General features: G+C 38.0%; 1 protein-coding gene and 1 long non-coding RNA gene across 5 annotated transcripts in view; one reads left to right on the forward strand and one right to left on the reverse strand.

The window, feature by feature from the left end:
- The window catches only part of adgrb3 (adhesion G protein-coupled receptor B3), a 165,096-nt gene that overhangs the window by 17,176 nt on the left and 121,780 nt on the right, over positions 1-26,140 (forward strand). The window lies entirely within an intron of this gene.
- On the reverse strand, positions 9,885-11,616 carry LOC122139462. The gene is made up of 3 exons (XR_006156320.1): positions 11,572-11,616; positions 11,262-11,379; positions 9,885-9,927 (listed from the first exon to the last, which is right to left on the reverse strand). It is a non-coding gene; the product is annotated as an uncharacterized LOC122139462 (long non-coding RNA).

Below are 26,140 nucleotides of genomic sequence, written 5' to 3' on the forward strand. Positions count from 1 at the left end.
AGAGGGCCGCCAGCCCAGCACCACAGCACAGGATGGTTGACTCAACGCCTGAGTCTTCCGTCAAGGAGCCACCGGCTCGCCATCATAGAGGGCGGAGGAGGAGGAGACAGGCGTCAGCCGTTCCTCAAAGCCCGGAGGGGGGTCTCGAGCAGGCCGCTGCCGCCCAGGAGGACGTTCCAGAGCGGGCCGCTGCCGTCCAGGAGGACGTTCCAGAGCGGGCCGCTGCCGTCCAGGAGGACGTTCCAGAGCGGGCCGCTGCCGCCCAGGAGGAGGTTCCCGAGGCGGTTCCCGATGCGGTTCCCGAGGCGGTCTCCGATGCAATGACCGAGGCGGTGCCCGATGCCGAGGCGGTGCCCGAGGCGGTGCCCGAGGCCGAGGCGGTGCCCGATGCGGTTCCCGAGGCCGTTCCCGATGCAATGTCCGATGCCGAGGCGGTGCCCGATGCCGAGGCGGTGCCCGAGGCGGTGCCCGATGCCGAGGCGGTGCCCGAGGCGGTGCCTGATGCGGTGGTCGAGGCGGTTCCCGATGCAATGTCCGATGCCGAGGCGGTGCCCGATGCCGAGGCGGTGCCCGATGCAATGTCCGATGCCGAGGCGGTGCCCGATGGCGTGCCCGATGCCGAGGCGGTGCCCGATGCCGAGGCGGTGCCCGATGCTGAGGCGGTGCCCGAGGCGGTGCCCGATGCCGAGGCGGTGCCCGAGGCCGAGGCGGTGCCCGATGCGGTTCCCGAGGCGGTCCCCGATGCAATGACCGAGGCGGTGCCCGAGAAGGTGGTCGAGGCGGTGCCCGAGGCCGAGGCGGTTCCCGAGGCCGAGGCGGTGCCCGAGGCCGTGCCAGAGACGGTGCCAGAGACGGTTCCCGATGTAATGCCCGAGACCGAGGCTGTTCCGGAGGTCGAGGCGGTGCCCGATGTTGTTCCCGATGCCGAGGCGGTGACCGATGCCGTTCCTGATGCCGTTCCTGAGACCGTTCCCGAGGCGGTGCCCGATGCCGAGGTCGTTCCCGAGGCGGTGTCCTGGTCCGAGGCCGTTCCCGAGGCGGTGCCCGACGCCGAGGCCGTTCCCGAGGCGGGATCCTTGTCCGATGCCGTTCCTGAGGCCATTCCCGAGGCGGTGCCCGTTGCCGAGGTCGTTCCCGAGGCGGTGTCCTTGTCCGATGCCATTCCCGAGGCCGTTCCTGAGACCGTTCCCGAGGCGGTGCCCGATGCCGAGGTCGTTCCCGAGGCGGTGTCCTGGTCCGATGCCGTTCCTGAGGCCATTCCCGAGGCGGTGCCCGATGCCGAGGTCGTTCCCGAGGCGGTGTCCTTGTCCGATGCCGTTCCCGATGCCGTTCCCAATGCCGTGACCGGGCCATCGCCACAGCCTGCTCCTTACTGGCTCCCGATTGGCTGGTTCCGTTCGGGTCACTCAAATGGCGAAATTCCTCCCTGGCCGTCTGCACAACGAGAATGGACTGATCCACCGTGGCCACCTGAACTGCCTGGCCCCTCGTGGTCCCCTGAACTTTCGGGTCCACCGTGGCCACCTGAACTGCCTGGTCCCTCTTGGTCCCCTGAACTTTCGGGCCCACCATGGCCCCCTGATCTGACCGAGCCACCTGGGCTACCAGGGGAGCCATCGCTGCCGGTCCCAGTTCCCCTACACGGGCCTGGCCCGCCATCCCTCCCCCTGTTCTGCCTCCACCAGTCCACCTCCCTCCTGGTCTCTTTGTTTTTTGGGTTATTTTGTTCTGAGGAGCATCTGGAAGCTGCTCCTTAGAGGGGGGGTAGTGTCACGGTGTCTGTTCTGTGTCTCCCTGGGTGGCCACTAGAGGTCTCACTTCCCCTTATCGTCACCCCACTTTAGAACTGCATTTCCCATAGTCTTGTCTGTTTCATCACTGCTCATTGCACTCAGCTGTCCGTGGTTATCAATCATTGCACTCAGCCAATTCCCCGTTAGCATTGTCATTTCCCTGTCTATATATACCTGGTTTGTTTCTGTCTGTGTCACGGAGTCCTTGTTGTATGTCACCCTGTGTTTTCCTGGTTCCCTGGTTTCTCGTGTTTCTGGATGTTGTCTATGTTTCTTGTTTTGGACGGATTACCTGGATTTTGACCTTTGCCTGGATGTCTTCTGATTTTGGATCACCCCAATAAACATACTGCTTTTGGATCTACCTGTCTGTGTGCGTGACGTGACATGTTGCAATGACACCCTTTCAGGAAGTTGTCAACTTTGTTTAATCCATTTATTTTTCCAGATGCCTTGGATAAATGTTCAACTGTGGATTTTTCAAGGCTGATCACATTCAATTACAGGAGGAAGACAGAAAATCACCCGCTTCTCGCTTCAAAGATCTTAAATCCAAAATCCAGAACTACTCAATTTTATTTTAATTTAATTTAATTTAATTTAATTTTTTTAATTAAAAAAAATCTCATATCTTAAAATCTGCTATAAAAAAAATCTCAAATGCCCACATCAGTCTAACTTTTATTTTATTTTATATTTTATTAATGTAATTTATTATTATTATTATACATTATTATTACTTATGTACAATTTGCATTTAACATTAATTTTTTTTGCTATAGTCCCTATGTGACTGTACGAGGTTTACTTCTGCATCATAATAGATAACCACCTTGGCATGATCACTGTTTCTATCCATAGACATTAGGTAGCATGGTCCTAATTTATGCAAAGAAAGTCATTTGATCCTTTTACCTCCATAGTAATGAGGCTTATTGGATTTACACATGCATTGAAGCCTTTAAAGGCAGCGATAAGAGAATTTCTATTGGCTAGATACAATATTTCATACATGACAATTTTCCCTTATCATGACTGCCAGAACTTCCAGACCAAAGCACAGCGAGGCGTCTAAAAGCCAGACGTGCCCCCTCCCAACTTGCCCACACATTGACTGAAACACTTTTACAATAGGTAACTTGATTACAGCATTTCAGTATTGCTTTCTGAAATTCGCCCAGATGGGTAAATCAAGTTCACAGACAATAATAACCAAACTGCAGAGAATTCAATACATTCCCTCAATACCATGGCACATAAAAAGCTGCGACACCTCATGCAGTATCACAGAGGAAAGTGGAACTCAAAGCACACAAGTCATAAATGGATGTGACAGACAAATCAGAGGCACTCAGGAAATTGTCCCCACACAAGGAATCAATAGCAACACCCCACCTGAGCAGCCCTTCTCCTCCCCTGCCCTCTTTCTCGCTACCTCATTCTTTTAGACGACAGGAAGCTGGAGACAATTTCCCAAATATAATTTTTTTTTTTTTACAGAAAGCAGGATTGAGGCAAACAGGTGACGGCACATCTCCAAGGATACTTTAAATATAAAGAAAAATTTCCACCTAGGAATTAATATAGAAAAAAGTGTTTTCCATTAGAAATGGTCATTGTGTGGCTTTATTAATTGCCAGTTTGGCATGTTTCTCTGTGTATTTCACGCAGAGTGGTTTTTGTAGTATAGGATTTGCTGTTGGATTTGGACCACAGCCTGAGCTCATTTTCTTGAGGGGTGGTTGAGAAAATGGGTTTTACTCCTTATAGCTTATAGTTGTATGTGAGATCAAAAGAGTCTTTAATTGGTATCGTGTTCTTTGTGATGTGATGAGTGCAATGTAATTCCTCTTTTCATGCAAATCTAAAGATTAAACACAGTTTAGGTCGAAGTCTTTCATGTAAGACTTTTGTAGTCTGGAATGCATTGAGTCTGGTGTCTTGTAAATATTTAATGTAAGAAGTTGTGTTCTGTGCATCGAGTGATGGTTTGTGTTAATCTAATGGGCAAGAGTGCCACTGGATCCTCCATTACATCCACGTGCAATGTCTTTGTATACAGTACTTAAATAATTTAAATATTATAATTATTATAATTTCAAAAGTTAAAAATAATAATTTTACACTTATTAGAAGTCTATGTTCACCACGGCTGCACTTATTTTATAAAGATATGATAGATTGTAGATTGCAGATTTTTAAATAACTTTTCTGTTTTAGTGTATTTTAAAATAAAGAGACACTTATTGGAATCAGCTGTGATTTAGAGTAAACGTTAACATACTATAACTTACTATTTATGTATAGTGTTTCAAATCAGCCAGTTAGGAACCATTTAGATGTTGCCTTAAAAGGTAGCTATGTAGACAACCAGTGATGTAATATATATGCATATATTAAAATTCCATATATTAAATACATTATCATACGAAGTATAATATATATATATATATATTTATATATTATTGTTGACATATATGGTTGCTTCATTAAATACATTATTTCTTCATCTATCCAGAAAATGTACAAATGTGAAATTTTTATATTGCTGTATGGGTAACATGTGACAATAACACTATATGTCAGAAATGGCCATATATGTCAGAGATTACATTTCCTTATGGGAGCGCAGTAGGTTTTGGAACATAGTTACATTTGTGTAGTCCAGGGTCATCAACAAGTGGACATGACCATAAACATTGTCCCAGGCCATGTGTAAAGTGTCCACTAAGGTCCTCTGTGGTGTGTTGTACTTAATGGGTGTAGGGGGAGGGGTTGCTCACACTCTGAATTTAAGCGAGGGCGCTGATATGTAGTTTAGTGGTTTTCTCAAGGGGACGAGAGTGTGAGAGCAAGACTGTGATCTTAGTTATCAGCACATTAACTTGTGATTGAATCTGCCTGTTACCCCATCAGCTGGTCGCTAGCAAAAATCGCTCTGACACACACACACACACACACACACACACACACACACACACACCCTGAGCTCTGCTGGTTAAATATTGGTATGCACTGAATCAACTTGCTCCCCATCGCCACTGGGCCATAGAGACAATTTAACATTTAGCAGGTACATGTCATGCCTCATTCAGACACTAATTTGTATTTTACTCTGTGTTTTCCAGTATGTCTTTTTGTGTACAAATGAACAGAAATCCTGCATTTTTCTCTTTTTACCCACTTGCACAATGTATTTCTCCCTCAGAGCAAAACAAATGAAAAGGTAAATACGACTCGCATTTATATCTTACAACTGTAAATTCATTTTGACTTTAATTCTGTGACTTTACATCTCACAATTATGATTTTTATATCTCTCATTTGTGACTTTATTTCTTACAGCTGTGATGTTTCTTCTCTTAAGGTGTCTTTACACAGCCGAGTTAATGCTGTTCTGTGCCTGCTTAAAGTTTAGTGTAAAGATGCAATGTTGTACAAAAGCTAGATTAAATTATGCTAGCAAATGCATTTACAATATGTCTCATTTGAACAGCATTAAAGACACATAAATAACACGTTAAAAGTGCTTCTGTGCCACCTTTGCGGTGTAAATTTGCCACTTTATATCTTATTATAGTGACTTTATATATAACATCTGCAAATATATTTTACAATGTGACTTTATTTGCCATGATCAGTGTTATTTCAGTGGGACTGAGATACTATCATTGTTTTTATTAATATTTTAAATTATTTTTTATTTGTTTTAGTTTATGTTTCTGTTCTTATTTTATTTGTTTTCTTATTTTTTTTTAGTTTTAGCTATTTTAGTACATCATGTTAAACTAAATTAAAAGAATTATTTTTATAGTTTGTTTTTTTTATTATACATATCTATTTATAATTTGTTTTATTTAGAATATTCATAATACATACATAGAGTATTCATTTTAGTTAACTATAATAACCCTGGTCACAATGTAGCTATTTCTTATCTGATTCTTTATCTTACAATACTTGTTATATTTTTTATTTAAGTGAATTGGTCTTTCATAACCCCACATTCAGTATTTCTTTATTTCGGCAGTATTTACAGTCGACATAACAGAATGTTGGAAAGTCATTCATTTTGAATGTACTGCAAATAAAAGATGTCAGCCAGGAGCAAATAACAGTTTTCATTATTGCATTTGAGCTTCGGAATGTTCAATTGAACAGGAAGAGAGCGCACAATCTTACGCTGCTCCTATGTATCTCTGATCGGTACAAACTTGTTTCCAGGGAGACATAGTGATTGTTTTCATCCTGATTATTAAAGTGGCCTGTTTCTCGCTTTTACCATACCCTCACAGCCATTTCATTTCTTCCAACCTTGAACCATACAGTTCTTGTGTGGTCTATGCTTTTGTTTTGGTAGACACAGTGGAGTATGTTTCCTCTTTAAGCAGAATTGGATGGCAGGTTGTTGATGGGTTTTTCTGATGAACACTTTGTACCTCTACATGTCAGATAACTTGTTAGTTCTGTTAGCTCATCAATGGCACTTATTAATTCTCTTAAGGATCTCTATCGCCATGGCAACCATTCTAAACCTGAACAGAACTGGGTTGGAAAAAAAGACTGAATTGTAAAATCTGCATTTTAATTCTAACATTTATCTTATTATGATGAAAGGGCAGTTTGATAATTAAGGTGTTTAATTGCATGGCTACAGCTCTCTGTGGCTGCACTGGGGACGGTAAGGAAATCCATAGAGTGTACGGGCATATGGTGCTTCATAATTTAAATGGTTATTTTTGTCTGTGGTTGTCGGGTTGCTAGAGAAAATATGCAGAGATGTTGAAAACAGCCATGGTGCATAAATTCAACTGATTAGATGTTTAGTACGGCACTGCTCTCCATTGTTAAGGATTGATGCACTGCATTAAATGTTTACATGATGCAAATAACCTATACTATAGTCATGTTGACGTGAGGATGTTCGGTCATGGGAATTTGCACTATTCTATTTGTTTGCAGTGAAAATGCATCAAGGCTGTTATGCTGGTGGGATTCTTGCGGTTCTAAAGGAAGAAAACAATTGAGTGAAGCCATATACAATTTCATATATGGGTCATCCCATAGGTTGACTATTAATACAAATAAATAAACTATTAAATAAATAATATTCAATATTTTATTAAATAAAATACATGGAAATTACAAAAGCCGATGAAATAATGAAATAAAAAAAAATGGAAATTTGTTAAGCAATATTCCTATAGAATATATATATATATATATATATATATCTATATATATATATATATATATATATTGTGACGAGTCAGCTGCCTCCTCCCTGATAATCACCGGCACCCCTTCCTAAATCGCCGCCCTTCACCAGGCTCCTGACAGGAGTGGGTGTGTGAGAGAGGAGGGGCGCTGGACGAGTCAGGGCTGGCGGCGTGTGATGGGGCACACCTGAAGGAAATGGAGCCTCATCACCGCCGCTGTTTAAAAGCCCAACGCGCCTCTCCTCAGGAGACCGGTCTCTTCCCCGTGCATGCACACTGGTGTCCTCGTGGGTCCAGGAAGGGTGCGTTGAGGGACTCCCGCGCCACCAGAGACGTGAGCTGCCGGACCCGCGGTCCGGTCGAGAACCGCACCCGTCTACACGGCCGTCGGACTGCGGTCAAGCCAGCCGCCAAGTCGAAAAGCACAGTCAATCTAGCCGCCACGTTATTTTGAGGGTCGCGTATAAACTGCCTATTACGGTAAAACCGTCAGAAAACTGATCTGGATGCAGCGCTCTTCCAGCGAACGCGATTTTTCCCAACACACAGTCCGTAACTGTCTGATGTTGAATACCAAAATAAAAGCCCTCCAATACACATATTACAAAATAAAAGCAAGAATATACGCTTGCTGCATCTATATATTTAAAAACATATAAAAATAAAAGTTCTAGATTGCACAGACCACTTTCACCTCAGATTGAGAGTACACCTTGCCACAGTGTCAGCTGCGTCGTTTCAGGACTGTCTGATGTGGAATTACAAAATAAGAGCATCCCAAATCTCATAAATAATCTGCTGCATCTCTACTTTCAAAAATCTATAAAAATAAAAGTTATGGATTGCACAAACCAGTTCCACCTCAGATTGAGAGTACACCTTGCCACAGTGTCAGCTGCATCGTTTTTGGGTTGTGTCTTGTGTGGTTTCAAAATAAGAGCCTCCCAAATCTCATAACTAAACTGCTGCATCTCTACATTAAAAAATCTATAAAAATAAAAGTTATAGATTGCACAGACCACTTTCACCTCAGATTGAGAGTACAAACCTTGCCACAGTGTCAGCTGCATCGTTTCAGGACTGTCTGATGTGGAATTACAAAATAAGAGACTCCCAAATCTCATAAATAAACTGCTTCATCTCTAATTTAAAAAATATATAAAAATAAAAGTTATGGATTGCACAAACCAAGTTCCACCTCAGATTGAGAGTACACCTTCCCACAGTGTCAACTGCATCGTTTCAGGACTGTCTGATGTGGAATTACAAAATAAGAGCCTCCCAAATCTCATAAAATAAACTGTTGCATCTCTAATTTCAAAAATATATAAAAATAAAAGTTGTAGATTGCCCAGACCACTTTCACCTCAGATTGAGAGTACACCTTCCCACAGTGTCAACTGCATCGTTTCAGGACTGTTTGATGTGGAATTACAAAATAAGAGCCTCCCAAATCTCATAAATAAACTGCTTCATCTCTACTTTAAAAATATATATTAAAATAAAACTTATGGATTGCACAAACCACTTTCACCTCAGATTGAGACTACACCTTTCCACAGTGTCAGATGCATCGTTTCAGGACTGTCTGATGTGGAATTACAAAATAAGAGCCTCCCAAATCTCATAAATAAACTGCTTCATCTCTAATTTAAAAAAATATATAAAATAAAAGTTCTTGATTGCACAAACCAGTTCCACCTCAGATTGAGAGTACACCTTGCCACAGTGTCAGCTGCATAATTTCAGGACTGTCTGATGTGGAATTACAAAATAAGAGCCTCCCAAATCTCATAAATAAGATGCTAAATCTCTACTTTCAAAAATATATAAAAATAAAAGTTCTTGATTGCACAAACCAGTTCCACCTCAGATTGAGAGTACACCTTACCACAGTGTCAGCTGCGTAATTTCAGGACTGTCTGATGTGTAATTACAAAATAAGAGCCTCCCAAATCTCATAAAAAAGATGCTAAATCTCTACTTTCAAAAAAATGTATAAAAATAAAAGTTATAGATTGCACAGACCAATTCCACCTCAGATTGAGAGTACACCTTCCCACAGTGTCAGCTGCGTCGTTTCAGGACTGTCTGATGTGGAACTACAAAATAAGAGCCTCCCAAATCTCATATATAAGATGCTGCATCTCTACTTTCAAAAAAAAAAATCTATAAAAATAAAAGTTATAGATTGCACAGACCCATTCCACCTCAGATTGAGAGTACGCCTTGCCACAGTGTCAGTGGCATTGTTTCAGGACTGTCTGATGTAGAATTACAAAATAAGTGTAAGAATATACGGTTGCCTCACTCTACTTTCAAAAAGCTATAAAAACAAAAGTTCTAGTTTGCACAGACCACTTTCAACTCAGATTGAGGGGACAGCTTGACATGGTATCAACTACAAAATGACATCATGTTCCGATGTTGAATTTCACATATAAAAATGTTTAATATTATAATAATTTAGACTTTTCTTTTACATTTTTCACAAAACAGTGTTTATACTCGGTGTAATAAAAACAATTTACAATTTTACAATTATTAATAACAACTTAAAAGAACAACTGCACACTTCAACAACAACAACAAAAAAAGATAACATTTGTTTTAATGAAACGATTTAAGAGCACAATATGCAGTTCCATTTGTTAGCTCTGGCCTGTTCCAGGTCTTCTTTGGCCATACCCAGGCACTCTTCATGGTACCACCTTTCACATGTGTCACATTGGATCTAGAAATGTAGAAGTCGGAAATATCAGGGAACTGCTAAAGTTTAATATTGCTATTGCTTTTCACTTTCCCATTCTCTTTTATCTATTGGTTAACAAACTTACCCAATTTATGAAACGATGCACAGATCCAGCAGTCTTTTTTAAGTGAACACATGGCACAGTTTTCGGCTTCATCAAACACTGCAATATTCATGTAAACAAAAATTAATTAGTAACACAAACAAATATTTTACTCTCCCATCCAGCCTTTAAATCAGGCTTCAAAACAGTCTTTTTACCGTCAGTGACAATAACAATGTGTGTTACTTGTTTTATGTACATTGGTGGTGGCATGTAGACAAACAGTGCATTTGCATCCCCTTCATTTTGGTAAACACCTGTTTCTATGACATTGCAGATCAAATAATTTCATGAATTCAGGCCTCTGCATAGTCATCTGGCATCTGTAGTTTTTATTTTCCATAGTTGGTAATTTAAAAGTTTTGTTTACCATGAATTACCCTTGATTGTAGTGAGACCTATCAGATGTAGGTAATGCAAGATTATAATATATTGTAACTGTAACTGTAAGCTCCCCTTGAACTTATTAGCTTGCTATAATACTGTGACATCCCTGCATTTTGTGGCAGCTTTAAAGTAATAGTGTAAAACCTTCATATGACTGTTGACCCTTAAAAGACAATTCTTAACTGGTGTGATCTCTATCTTTGCTGAAAAGTGACATTCTTATTATAACCATATCTAACTGTCAAGATGCTTAACAGACTTGGTAAGCATGACAGTTTTCTTTCAAAAGCCATAGAAATAGTGATGTTTACCATCTTTGGACTGCCACTGTATATTGTAAAGTACAAAATCACTTACAAAACTATTTGATTATTGTAAACTAATAGTTAACAAACTGCAGTTAATACATTAATCGACTTCATACAAACAACTGATTTCATAAGTCATTGTCATTGAAATCAACACTGTTAGTAAAACTTTATAATAAGGTTCCATTATTTAACACTCACTACGATTGATAAATGATGTATAAGTATTGTTCATTCTTCATGCTGACTAAATTAGTTAATCTATGTTCATCCTATGTTCAAGTGGTGGTGCTAGAGACTCCAAATTTGCTTTGGTTAATGTTGAGACTGTCCTCTTTCAGTGTACCAAATTTGACAACTTTCCTGCAAGTGGTATGGGCTGCCATAGACTCAAGAGTGGAAGAAATGGACGAAAAAGAATAAGAACACCCACGGAGGGGCCTTCGGTGCTTGGCCCCTAATAATAATGCCTATGGATACAATAGGTGCCTTTGCACCTTCGACTATTAACTCTATTAACTTAAAAATTTATAAAATATTAACTACTATCCAATACTTTGCAAATGATTTATAAGTGATTTATTATTGTTATACTTGACTTCTGCTTGGTGTATTTGAATTTTGATTTGAGTCAGATCTGAAAAGCTGCATTTTATTTAATATTCCAGCACACAGCAGACAAGAACTTGCTTTACAAACCTGATGCTTTGAGTATCTGCAGAGCCATAATTTTCCGTTCATTGCCCATTTCCTTTCTGGAAGTTCCAAATTGTAAAACGGGAACAGCTGGAAATGCATTCATTATTCCCCTTGCCATCTAAAAAATCAGTGATATAAGACCATCATGTACTGTGTCAGACTCCAGCATATGGCAGCATTCTTAACTAGAATTCCCCCAAATATTTTTTACTTTTGTCATTTTGTACAGTCCTATAAAACATTGGAACAGAAACATTTACTTAATATAAAGAAGATAAGAGAGAGGGGTATTACAGTACACTTCACATACCAAGACGACAATGACGCCACAGCTACTGCCATCCTGCTGGACTGGTGTTGTGTCATGACTCCTCCTTTCCACTGTATATTCACCCACCACTCCGTTTTTCTGTGGTGCGTATTCCTCATTTGTATGTACTCACTAGGTGTGATGTATAATTGGAATATGTGTTAATTAGGAACAAAGTACATAAAATCTGAAATCAAATTACTAGTCTATTCCAAATGTATAACTCTTATTTACTTAATTGTTATAGTCTTCTTTTATTCTTAGTTTCCAGAATGTAAACAATGTAAATAATTGTATTACTTTAAAGTCATACAAAGTCTAAACAATATTTCCATCAATTTTGATTTGATTTATTTAAGCTTTAGGCCTCCTGGTCAGTAATTACTTGTGATATGGGAAAAAATAGCAATATGACATACTGACATCTTTAAAATACTTCAGTCTATGCATGCATATTGGGTTCTTTGGTGCACCCCTGTAGGTGAATGCAAATCTATTAAAATGTATCAGAACTCCCAAGATCATAAGCAAGTCTTATGTTCAAACGGTTAATGTTAAGCTGAATGCCAGTACTTGAGTTGAATGCCAGCTCATGGCCAGCTTCTTCAAGTCAACCATAAACTTACTTGAATCTGCATTACACATCTCTATCTATCTATCTATCTATCTAGCTGTCTATCTATCTATCTATCTATCTATCTATCTATCTAGCCGTATTTTTTTACACCTGCTGTGTGTATTTATTGTTCAGTTATTTGTTTAGTGAAGATTTATATATTATACAAATATTATTTATATATTTTTATAATAGTAGCACAACGCTACTATTTGGAATTGTACAGATGCTAAATTTTATTTTGTTACTGAGTACTTGTAACATTATTTACTTGTAATGTTTAATTAAAATAAAGTTGTATCTAAGTTGTATCTCAAGATGATGAGTAATGTCCCACCAATGTTAACACCTTGTACACATTGTATGCCGTGTTAGTTATGCACCCCAAAGCAAAACCTGTAAATGTGTAATAACAGTATGGGATGCTCTTATTTTGTAATTCCACATCAGACAGTCCTGAAACGATGCAGTTGACACTGTGGCCAGGTGTACTCTCAATCTGAGGTGGAATGGGTCTGTGCAATCTATAACTTTTATTTTTATAGATTTTTTTAAAGTAGAGATGCAGCATCTTATATATGAGATTTGGGAGGCTCTTATTTTGTAATTCCACATCAGACAGTCCTGAAATTATGCAGCTGACACTGCGGGAAGGTGTACTCTTATTCTGAGGTGGAATGGGTCTGTGCAATCTATAACTTTTATTTTTATATATATATTTTTTTTAAAGTAGAGATGCAGCATCTTATTTATGAGATTTTGGAGGCTCTTATTTTGTAATTCCACATCAGACAGTCCTGAAATTATGCAGCTGACACTGCGGGAAGGTGTACTCTTAATCTGAGGTGGAATGGGTCTGTGCAATCTATAACTTTTATTTTTATAGATTTTTGAAAGTAGAGATGCAGCAGATTATTTTATGAGATTTGGGAGGCTCTTATTTTGTAATTCTACATCAGACAGTCCTGAAACGACGCAGTTGACACTGTGGCAAGGTGTACTCTCAATCTGAGGTGAAAGTGGTCTGTGCAATCTAGAACTTTTATTTTTATAGATTTTTCCAAATAGATGGAGCAGCTTATTTATGAGATTTGGGATGCTCTTATTTTGTAATTCCACATCAGACAGTCCTGAAACGATGCAGTTGACACTGTGGGAAGGTGTACTCTCAATCTGAGGTGGAATGGGTCTGTGCAATCTATAACTTTTATTTTTATAGATTTTTTTTAAAGTAGAGATGCAGCATCCTATATATGAGATTTGGGAGGCTCTTATTTTGTAATTCCACATCAGACAGTCCTGAAATTATGCAGCTGACACTGCGGGAAGGTGTACTCTTAATCTGAGGTGGAATGGGTCTGTGCAATCTATAACTTTTATTTTATAGATTTTTGAAAGTAGAGATGCAGCAGATTATTTATGAGATTTGGGAGGCTCTTATTTTGTAATTCCACATCGGACAGTCCTGAAATTACGCAGCTGACACTGTGGAAAGGTGTACTCTCAATCTGAGGTGGAACTGGTTTGTGCAATCTACAACTTTTATTTTTTATATATTTTTTAAAGTAGAGATGCAGCAGTTTATTTATGAGATTTGGGAGGCTCTTATTTTGTAATTCCACATCAGACAGTCCTGAAACGACGCAGCTGACACTGTGGCAAGGTGTACTCTCAATCTGAGGTGGAATGGGTCTGTGCAATCAAGAACTTTTATTTTTTATTATATTTTTGAAAGTAGAGATTTAGCATCTTATTTATGAAATTTGGGAGGCTCTTATTTTGTAATTCCACATCAGACAGTCCTGAAATTACGCAGCTGATACTGTGGGAAGGTGTACTCTCAATCTGAGGTGAAAGTGGGTCTGTGCAATCTATAACTTTTATTTTTATAGATTTTTAAAAGTAGAGATGCAGCAGATTATTTATGAGATTTGGGATGCTCTTATTTTGTAATTCCACATCAGACAGTCCTGAAACGATGCACCTGACACTGTGGGAAGGTGTACTCGTCAATCTGAGGTGGAACTGGTTTGTGCAATTCATAACTTTTATTTTTATAGATTTTTGAATGTAGAGATTTAGCATCTTATTTATGAAATTTGGGAGGCTCTTCTTATTTTGTAATTCCACAACAGACAGTCCTGAAATTACGCAGCTGATACTGTGGGAAGGTGTACTCTCAATCTGAGGTGAACTGGCGTCTGTGCAATCTATAACTTTTATTTTTATAGATTTTTCAAAATGGAGATGGAGCAGTTTTTTTTATGAGAGTTGGGATGCTCTTATTTTGTAATTCCACATCAGACAGTCCTGAAACGATGCAGTTGACACTGTGGCAAGGTGTAACTCTCAATCTGAGGTGGAATGGGTCTGTGCAATCTATAACTTTTATTTTTATAGATTTTTTTTTTTGTAATGTAGAGATGCAGCAGTTTAGTTATGAGATTTGGGAGGCTCTTATTTTGTAATTCCACATCAGACAGTCCTAAAATTATGCAGCTGACACTGTGGGAAGGTGTCCTCTTAATCTGAGATGGAATGGGTCTGTGCAATCTATACTTTTTTTTTTTGATAGATTTTTGAAAGTAGAGATGCAGCAGATTTTTTATGAGATTTGGGAGGCTCTTATTTTGTAATTCCACATCAGACAGTCCTGAAACGATGCAGTTGACACTGTGGCAAGGTGTACTCTCAATCTGAGGTGGAACTGGGTCTGTGCAATCAAGAACTTTTATTTTTATAGATTTTTGAAAGTAGAGATTTAGCAGCTTATTTATGAGATTTGGGAGGCTCTTATTTTTGTAATTCCACATCAGACAGTCCTGAAATTACGCAGCTGGACACTGTGGGAAGGTGTACTCTCAATCTGAGGTGGAACTGGTTTTGTGCAATCTACAACTTTTATTTTTTATAGAATTTTTAAAAGTAGAGATGCAGCAGTTTATTTATGAGATTGGGATGCTCTTATTTTGTAATTCCCACATCAGACAGTCCTGAAATGATGCACCTGACACTGCGGGAAGGTGTACTCTCAATCTGAGGTGGAACTGGTTTGTGCAATTCATAACTTTTATTTTTATAGATTTTTGAAAGTAGAGATGCAGCAACTTATTTTATGAGATTTTGGATGCTCTTATTTTGGTAATTCCACATCAGACAGTCCTGAAACGAAGCAGGTGACACTGTGGCAAGGTGTACTCTCAATCTGAGGTGGAACTGGTTTGTGCAATCCATAACTTTTATTTTTATATATTTTTTAAATTAGAGATGCAGCAGATTATTTATGAGATTTGGGAGGCTCTTATTTTGTAATTCCACATTAGACAGTCCTGAGACGATGCAGCTGACACTGTGGGAAGGTGTACTCTCAATCTGAGGTGAAAGTGGTCTGTGCAATCAGTAACTTTTATTTTGATAGATTTTTGAATGTAGAGATGCAGCAGATTATTTATGAGATTTGGGAGGCTCTTATTTTGTAATTCTACATCAGACAGTCCTGAAACGACGCAGTTGACACTGTGGCAAGGTGTACTCTCAATCTGAGTGAAAGTGGTCTGTGCAATCTAGAACTTTTATTTTTATAGATTTTTCCAAATAGATGGAGCAGCTTATTTATGAGATTTGGGATGCTCTTATTTTGTAATTCCACATCAGACAGTCCTGAAACGATGCAGTTGACACTGTGGCAAGGTGTACTCTCAATCAGAGGTGAAAGTGGTCTGTGCAATCTATAACTTTTATTTTTTATAGATTTTTAAATATATAGATGCAGCAAGCGTATATTCTTGCTTTTATTTTGTAATATGTGTATTGGAGGGCTTTTATTTTGGGTATTCAACATCAGACAGTTACGGACTGTGTGTTGGGGAAAAATCGCGTTCGCTGGAAGAGCGCTGCATCCAGATCATTTTTTCTGACGGTTTTACCGTAATAGGCAGTTATATACGCGACCCTCAAAATAACGTGGCGGCTAGATTGACTGTGCTTTCCGACTTGGCGGCTGGCTTGACCGCAGTTTACGTGGCGGTTAGATTGACTTTGCTTTTAGATTTGGTGTGCTTTCCGACTTGGCGGCTGGCTAGCCGCTAGAAGAAGCCGCCGCCCCCTCTCGCGCCCCGGACCGAAGAGGGGAGCGCGTGCGGCCGCCGGACTCCGCCCCTTACCTGTACCCTTCCTCCATGAACACTGCCAGACCCCCACGAACCCCGTAGCACGACGAGGACACCAGATTCCCTGTTGTTTTGGACACTCTTTCCCCTTTTGGACACTTTATTTCCCCCTTTTTTTTTTGGTTTTTCTGTTAAATAAAAACCTCTCCGAGGCCTGACGCCACGCCCACTGTGTCTGTCGTTGGCTCGTCCCGTCACTATATATATATTTTTTTGTTTGTTGTTCATTCAAATTGTTATAAAATGGCAATCTTGTTTAATTGGTCATAAATGTATGTTTTTCCTGTGTCCTCACACAGTATCACTTAATATCATTTTAGTATTTAGTAATGTGCATTAAAGTAACAAAAGGCAGACCTTTGATGACATCATCTTCCAGGAAGTGACATAATTTTAGTGGGACAACAGCAACACAAACATCAGTAAAGGTGCATTCCAAATGGGATATATCGCCCTTTGAAGGGCATTTCGGACTGAAAACAATCATGGCCGCCACATTGAAGGGTCGATCCAAACCAGAGTGCTCAAAACTGGTCATTTCGGAATTAAGGATTTCGAAGGGTACAACTGATGGACACTTCGGGCTCCCATGATCCTTTGAGCAGATTCTTTGCATGATGACGTCGCCTCCGCATGGGCACCTGATGATGACACAGAAAGCCATTTCAAGAAACAGTTGTTTGGTCCCCTACACCCTTCAACCCTTCGAAGATCTCACTCTGGATGGTAAACCCTTTGAAGGATTAGGGCATAGGATACTTAACATTTATTTACTTTATTTTCTTGCTGCTTTTGTTGAGCTTGATCTAAGAAACTTACTCTAGAAAAATACCTATAATACCGTATGGAATTATAATGCATAACCACAATATAATATCAATGATACAGATCTTACTGAAGCGAGTTTGCTGTATTATACTTGGGCATTTCTTGATGTGAGATGGCAGCTCTCAAGGCGACAGATGCTTGTCCCAATCTGGGAATACAAGTCCTCAAGTCCACAAGTGTACTTCACTGCATCTCTCATGCTCATCAGCTCAGTGAAGAAGACCTTGGCTGTCATCAGCATGTTGCTTCAACACTGAGGTGCAATGATTGCAGCTTTCTTCTCTGATTAGCGGTGACAAATTAGAGAAACAAAACAGAGGGTGAGAGGGATCTTTGTTTTGTGTGTGTGAGAGAATATCTCATCAGTTGGCTAAATGATAGAAGTAAAAACAATATTAATTGAACGTGAGATAAGACACTGATCTGAACAATGTACATTAACTGATAAATAATCTAAAATAATAATAATAATAAATAAGGTGTGTTGATATGGGTGTATCATGTAGTGGGGTTTGAAAGTGTAAGACCATAAGGATTTTTTTTTTAAATAAATAAATAAATAAGTTATATTTATATTAATATTATAATTATATATTAACAGTGTAAGAACTCAACTGAATGCTAAATCAAAAAATACACATACATTTCACAATTTTATGTCATACAGTTAATTTGTTTTTAATTTTTTTTTTTTTAACCTTAAAACTTATTAAACTTATTTGTAGGGTAAAAATAAATTTCCCCCAATTGTAAGTCGCTTTGGAAAAAAGCGTCTGCAAAATGATTAAATGTACATTTAAATGTATTCCACAGTGTGGCCTTAGACATTTGGACCCTACTTCATTCAGCTCAATAAAATAAAATAAAATAAAATTTCAATAAATAAATGAATAGGTAAATATTAATATTATTTTTATTATCATGCTGGTTTGTAGCACAAATATTTTAGCCATTTACTGCACTTTGTAAAAAACCATATAGGCATGAATTCATGTGTTCAGAAAGATCACCACCTAGTGGTGAACTACTGACATTTTGCAACAGTTATGATGTAGCAAAGCCATGTCTACTGAAGTCATGTGACTTTGGCAGTTTGATACATGCTTCGAAACACTGACTATGTTTACATGCAACCAAATAATTGATCAATCGGAATGTATTCAGTCCGACTGAACCAAAATTTGTGCATGTAAACATAGCTACTGGTTCAAAACAAATGATTCAGAAAGCTTCACGAAGCATTGTTTCGAAAGCACCCATCAATAGTTCTGTAGGGATTTGTTTCATTTGCATCAAAAATGCTTTATTAAACCCTGTGTGTGCATGATTGCGATAATGTCGCGGTTGTTGTCAGTGTGGTCAAGTGTAACGGCTAATCAGTGCTGTTTTCACTCTGGTGGAGTGTTGTTCACAGCTGTTCCTGAATCAGCCCCCTACGGGTGCGTATGGATCACACCTTTGACCCCCACTGAAAAAAATTCCCAAGCGCAGGAGCCCCTCCAGCTGAGAGCTATTTTGTTCATGATCAGATAGCTGCTGCAGTCTCTAACCCAGAGGTCAGGGCTGCGGGTGGGTGCTGGCGTGGGCTAAATCACCGATTTAATCAGTGATTGCTCACTCTCCTGTCCTGGCTTATCACAGCAGGGCATGCAAGAGGACAGCACGCTCGCACAGACCTTTTTTCCAGAGTGGCAATATATGTGGGATCTCTGTTGCATCCTTGAGGTGAATTTCACCCTAGATTTCCCATTTTCCGGATCCCTCCACTGGATCTTCCACCATCTATCATTTGCATTGCTTATGGATGCTGGACAGAATGAGACTTTGTTTGAGCTGGATTGGTCCTGACATATGTTGCTGGCACAGCAGTAAAATGTTAGAGATAGAGGTTAATGAATTACAGCTTATTGGCGCATTTATCCCAGACTACAGCAGGGTGCTGGAGGACCCACACGGAGAGGGTTGCACAGACACAGAATCGATAGTTTTTAACAAACGCTTTGCTTTTGAGTTATACTGTAATTGTTTTATAAATGGCTTGTGGCCCATCATTTCCAGCTACAGGAATGAGATCACTGAACAGCATAACCAGTAAACAACAGCGATGGGTTTGCAGTGATTCTGCCACTTATTTACATTATATGTAATGGTGATGTGTGTAATTTCTACTTTCTATTGTAAAAAAAATAAATAAATAGATACAGGTTTTAATAAGCGAAGAAAAAAAATATATTGTGTTTATTATGAAATATACACTGCCGTTTAAAAGTTTTGGAAGTGTCTTATGCTCACCAATGCTGCATTTATTTTATAAAAATACAGTAAAACAGTAATATTGTGACCTATTACAATTTAATATATATATATATATATACATACATACATATATATATTAAATTATATAATTAAATTGTATATATATATATATATATATATATATATATATATATATATATTGTTATAATATATTTTAAAATGTAATTTATTCGTGTAATGGCAAAGCTGAATGTTCAGCATCATTACCCTTCAGTGTCACACAAAGTCATTCTAATATGCTGATTTGATGCTCACATTTATTAAATTGTTCCATCTGATCTTTTGCAAGGTATATTTAATAAGCATTTAGACCAAATTACTAGTATATACCTATAATCCCTATTTAATCTTCTCAAACACTGATAATTGCAGCCCTTGGTACATCATATTCTCAGTGTGCCAGCAGAATATCTTACATCCAGATTTTTCCAACTTAAGGACTTTGAATATAACAGATTTTAAATGCATTGTCCGTTTAAAGTACATTAACAACTAGCACAAATAACAGTTGGGCTGGATAGTAGTGCATCAGTACGGTTATTAGTGATAAATATAGGACAGAATCTCTTGTGTCTGCTTTTCCTAGAACTGTTTTGATTGAGCAGTTCCTGGCAGATGCTTGTGGTTTGAATAGTTCTCTTCAGTATTATTTGCCCATCAGAGCTTATAGCGGCTGTATTTCCAGGGCATTCTGAATCGTAGCTAATTGTACTCCAGCTCTGTTTCAAAATCTAGAAAGGCAGCATGGCATCTCCTTCGTGAAGAAGGCAATAATCCCATAGTGCACTGCATCGAGCTCAGAGAAAATGCATCCAAGATGGCGGATAATGTCAGAGAAATATATTATTATTATTATATGTGGATATATAAATGTATATGTGTGTGTAGGATTTCGCTGTATCCCTTTTAAAAAAAATCATTGTATGCTTATATTTATAATGTATATGTAATGTATATTTATTTATTTATTGCCTAGCATTATTTTATATACATGTATTAAAAATAAAGTACAGGAACCCTTAGTCTTAACACAACGTTTTGTACACAATAATCAAATTGATTTTCAGTTTCTACTTTGTGCCCATTAATCTTTACTTACATGAGTGCTTTCTAGGGTCTTCTCTAAAAATGTTTTAAGAATATAAACATTCCTATGATTGTTTTTAGTGTCAGCTTTAGATAAAAGGGCTTTTATTGAGTGCTTGTTTCAGAAACTTTTGCTCTTTCTCCATATTTAATTTAAGGTTGCACAAACTTTGGCTCAATATTCAACATTTAACTGTATGATTGACTTGTATTACAGAAGGAAAGAGTAATGATGCTTAATGCTCTACAACCTGATGCTCTGCAAAACTTTGTAACTATCATTTTGTCCCATTAAAGTAATGTAGGCCTTCTGTGAGTGAATGGAGAGTGTCAGCCGAAGCGAGGTCTGTCTTCGGATATTGTCTATCTGTTCCAAAAAGGACAAAAAGGTTTCCATTGAATTATTGAACAGCCCAGGTCTTGCATTTGCTGTCTGCGTTTAAAGTGGCTTGAACTGAAAGTTATTTTAGTTTTAAAATTCAGCAGGGACAAGGGACATTGACATTCTATCATTCTATCAGCTCATCATCATTCTGACCATGCAGGGTCAATCCGAAATAACGACTGTAATTCCCATAACAAAGACAAAGTACTGTAGGACATATTCCTGGATCAGCATTGTTGTTCCTGGAGCAACATTCATTTCAACCAATCACCGCATTTAGATTTGGCAGAGTTAGGTTGAAGTGTAGTGGCTTTCTGAAATGGAGAGGAATACATTTATTTTTAATCCAATATAAATTGTATTCCATATATATTTGGTATTTAAATGATTTCTGGTTTAAAGACATATGGGACAACATTTAAATTATAATATGTTTACTATGTTTATTAAAATCAGACTGTTGAGATTGGTTGATTGGAATGTTATTGTAGGAATGCAGGATGCAGGAACAAGTTCTACTTTTGTAAATTACATGACAGTTAAGTCTGCTATATCTGTAGGTTGAATCGTTCTGCTTAAACTAACACTAAGGCTAATAATATATGGGAAATTAAGTTAAATGAATGAAATTTCAGTTTTTCTGCAATAGTTTCAGTGCTCTGCAATTTTCCGCGGCATATAAATGTTTAAAGACATTTCATGTTCTTCATTAGTGCTGGTGAACATGAAAGGGCATTCAAAAATATGCTGTAAATCAAAAGCAATTAGCATGAATGCTTTTTTCAGACCTCAATCATTTATGCACAAAACTCAAGTATATTTAAGAGTTTCTGAGTTATCAATTATGTTTTTGTGTTGGAATATAGAAGAGCTGGCGCACAAAGATCTCTCCCTCCCCTTTTTGCTTAATGCACAAGACCTTAATGTTTAGTTGCTTTTCATGCCTAGATGAATTGCGCAGCTGAGATAACTTGTTGGTTCCCCCCCCCCCCATTCATTCTTACAAATAATGAATTATGAATCATGGTGCATGCAGAGATGAAAGCAATGTGTGGGCATGTTTCCGCCCTGCCAGATGAGTGATATTGGCTTCTGCTTTGTGTGCCCCTAGTTATGATGATGCATTAACGATAATTGTTCCAGCCATGTGAAACGGTCTGGATCTGAATATCAGCTTATCCGAGGAGGGCAGTGAGACAATAATGCAAAAAAAGGATACTTGCAGACTTTGGTAGTCAGATCATGTGACCATTTCAGCACTCACAGTGCAGTGGGTTGGATTGCATCAGCAAACCATTGCATTGGTTTATGTTCTGAGATTGGAGTGAAAAATCCTGTCCTCATTGTGCATTACACTAATGGACTAATGAAGGAAGCCCAAACTGAGTGTTTATTTATTTATTTATATATTATATCATAACTAGATGTTTTGAATCAATTTATTCAGTTGACAGCTTAAATTAATATACATGAATGAGTCAAATTTATCATTGACTTTAGTTTTGATTATATATTTTTTCTAATATTTTTCTTTGCCGCCTGTAATCATAGCAAAACAGACCTGCAGCCCATTTGTAGGTCTTGACGCACTACTTGAGAACCACTGTGTTAAAACATACACCGACAAGCTCGCAGTTTCATCCTGATATCCAGACCGCATCAAAGTAATACACTCAGATATTTCAGTCTAATGGTTTTCATCTATTTGTTTGTGGCTTGGTTTTAACCGAGTCATTCATAATGGATGACTTCTGAATCATTTAGGATATGTACTGGGAACTATTCTTGTCTTCACTGAGATGCAACAGAACTCCCTAATAAAGCTAAATTAATATCACAGTGCAGGAGTATTAATGGCCACATTATAATATATAAGTACTTGCCTTACGGCAATTCTGAATATGAAAACAATCATCTCTACAGAGTCTGTCATCTTAGGTTTCGCACATCATTGTCTAATATCCCACGATTGCGTTCACCTCTGAATGTCATATCTAGAAGCTTGCATACTAAAGCGAGTTTTTGCAGCATTGTAGATTTTTATAAAGTGATCTCTTTTAGATATTCATTACTCAAAAACATAACAGATATATCTTGACCTAGATCTGGCTGTTATAAATTCTGTTCTAAAAATGAATACGCATCTGTGAATGTATGTCTTGATATGCATGTTGTTGCTGTGTTCAGAACAGCTTTGTAGAATAAGAACATTTTAAGTTTGCATGAAAGGAAAATGTCTCTTGTGCAGAAGGATATGAATAGCATCTCGTTCTGCTTCATGTAATTGTGCATGACCTGGTCGTCTTGCCAACAGTCCAAACAGATGCATGCATACTAACTTGGCTACACTTGATTAGAGCAAATGCCATATGTTACCCATCATAACATCAAACAAAGATTTTCACTGGTTATGGCGGACCGTATGTAAACATGACCTCTGCTAAGCAAAGCAAATTAAGGGGTTACATGTATTTTAAAAGTTATAATTTTTTATCATATACTCCTTTTGCATATTCTCTCATTTTACTAAAAAAATGTTTTATTTCAAAGCACAGATGCTCAGATTTAATTATTGTACGTATGTGACATTGCATTCACAGTATTGTAAGGGTAATTAATTGTCTTACATATTCATACTAATGTTTGTTTATAATATCAAATATAAGCACTTTTACATATGTACAGCTTTAGAATCTTTTACATATCGTCTGTCCTGTCAACGAAATGCTGTTGGGAACTGAATTACCAAAACATTTGTGAAGGTACAGCTACAGGTCACTGAGTTCAGTTTTCAGAAACAACCCCAGAGCAGGACTCGTTTATCATTAAATAATGGAGAAACTTTGAATAATGTATTTCTAATGCCTAATTTATTTATAAGTCAATCAAGATGGGATTTGTAGCAAAAGTAAATTAATTTGGATTCTTTGTATGGTGCACTGTCAGGAAAAGAAGGTACAAAGTTTTAACTTGAATGGTACCCTAAAGTACAAAGGCTAAAGGGAATATCTTTGTACCTTATTTACGTTAATTATTCCTTTAGAAGGATTTTTTTTTTAATCTGAACTGCTCTATTTTTGTTGATTTGTTTTTATTATTTTTTTATTTATGTAACTCTTGTATTATTCCAACCATGAAGATAGACTTGATGTCTATTACAGTAGATAGGTGCTGACATGGAAATAAAGATAACTAACTATTTACCCTTACAAAGTACATATTAGTAACTTAAATGTACATTAGTACTTTAAAAGTGCTTATTAGTGAATAAGTCTGAATTTTAATAGTTGTAAAAAATAGTCCTAATAAGAAGACAATTGCCTGAAATTGGTTTCTACCTGTGAATCATTAAAATAACTACTGCAATTTTTGGATAAAACCCTACAGTTCATGAATCTGAATGACTGCTGTGAAAATAAGGACTAAAGAATCTTTCGAAAAAGTTAAAGTAAACAAATAAATTAGGCACAGGGTGTTTGGTTGGCCTGGTGGGCACCGTTAGTTCTATTATCAGAAAGTTAAAGCTACATCAAAGTATAAAGACACTGTCTAGGAAAGGTCATCTCTCATAACTCCCTGAGTGAACATGATGGAGAGTTGGGAGAGAAGTTGCGGCGAGCTCAACAATCACTTTGAAGGGGCTATGGACTTTCAGTAAGTGAGAATAGTGTAAAAGTGTCAGCTGAATCTAGAGCTCTACATAACATCCGCTTGTATGGGAAGGTTGTATAAAAGAAGCCATTAGTCATTGTGACCCAGTCGGAATGTGGGAAGTGATTTTGTGGCCATGATGAGAGCAGGATGGAGCCTTTCAGGCAATATTTTCGAAAGTCATATGAGTCAAACACCATGCCTACAGTCAAGTATGGCGGTGATACGATCATGCTGCTTTTATTAGCAGGGAATAGGTATCTTGTTAAAATCAAAGGAAGAATGGACAGTGCAAATGAGCTGCTTCAGTTTCCTGAAAAAACAGAGCCCAAGAGAAAATTTTTAGGCTATATGAACACAAGACCAAATTAACAGTGGAGTGGCTCAGATATGAAAGATAAATGTTCTGCCTTTTACTGCCAAATTCAGTTTAATTTAGAGTGTGTCGCTGTTTGAAAATTGAGTTATTGATCTGTAAAGTATTTCATTCACCTGAAAAACATGAGCCAAGCAGACCAAAATAACACCAAAATGTTGATTTAATTAATTCATTTTTTTTTTTTTTTTTTTTTTTATTTTTTTTATTTATTTTTTAAATACAGGAATGTACTATAACAGTATGTTTCAGTTTTTATATTTCATCTGTCTATGTGCATGTGCCATTATTAGTGAGGAATTCATATGCAATGTTATGTCATTATTGTACTTAAGGTTCACTCATTTACTAGTTTGTGTCAAAATTCTTGTGACCAGTATTTGAAGCTCATTTATGAGAAATGCTAGTAAATCAACCTTTAAGTTGTATGATTTCAATATATGGATGAGTCATAAACATTTGCACGCCTCTAAAATTATACACTTTGTAAATCATTTCATGTGTCCACGTAGATTTTTTATGCATCAGTGTCTATCCAAACATTAAAAGTGTATGCTCTAAAACCACTCTTCACAAATTAATACTTATTGCACATGAATCTAGTTAGTATTCATATTTTAAATGAATTTATTTTATCTAATTTAATCACATGATCTGTTGGAGGTAAAGACTTCAGATCAAGAGGTTGATATGAGCCATTCTGTTCATCCTAAACTAAGTGTACTGGAATGTAGACCTATTTTAAAACATTTGGAGCAGACACATGATTGTATCTAATTATGGAAGGAGGGGGACTGAAAATACTTATGATGTGTGAAAAAGGAAGCAATCAACCGTACTGGCTTATTTTTTAGCAGACGCTCATTTGTTTCTGAAGGATGAGGTTGGATGCAGTGAGGTGGGAATGAAACTGTTGGTGCAGCATGTATGATTCATTATTAGCAAAGCAGAGTCTTGACATGGAATTAAAGATTCTCTTGCTGCCTGATTGGAAGGATGTGCAAATATGAGCAGTTGATATCCTGACATTTAAGTTGTGGCGTTTGAGCACAGCAGGACTCTGGAGGATGGGCTGGAGGAAATATTGGTTTAAGCCAATGAGAAATTAAAATTATGGACAAAGACTGACCTTCAGGAGGAGG

Source organism: Cyprinus carpio, chromosome B13, assembly GCF_018340385.1.
Source record: "Cyprinus carpio isolate SPL01 chromosome B13, ASM1834038v1, whole genome shotgun sequence".
Taxonomy (NCBI): Eukaryota; Metazoa; Chordata; class Actinopteri; order Cypriniformes; family Cyprinidae; genus Cyprinus; species Cyprinus carpio.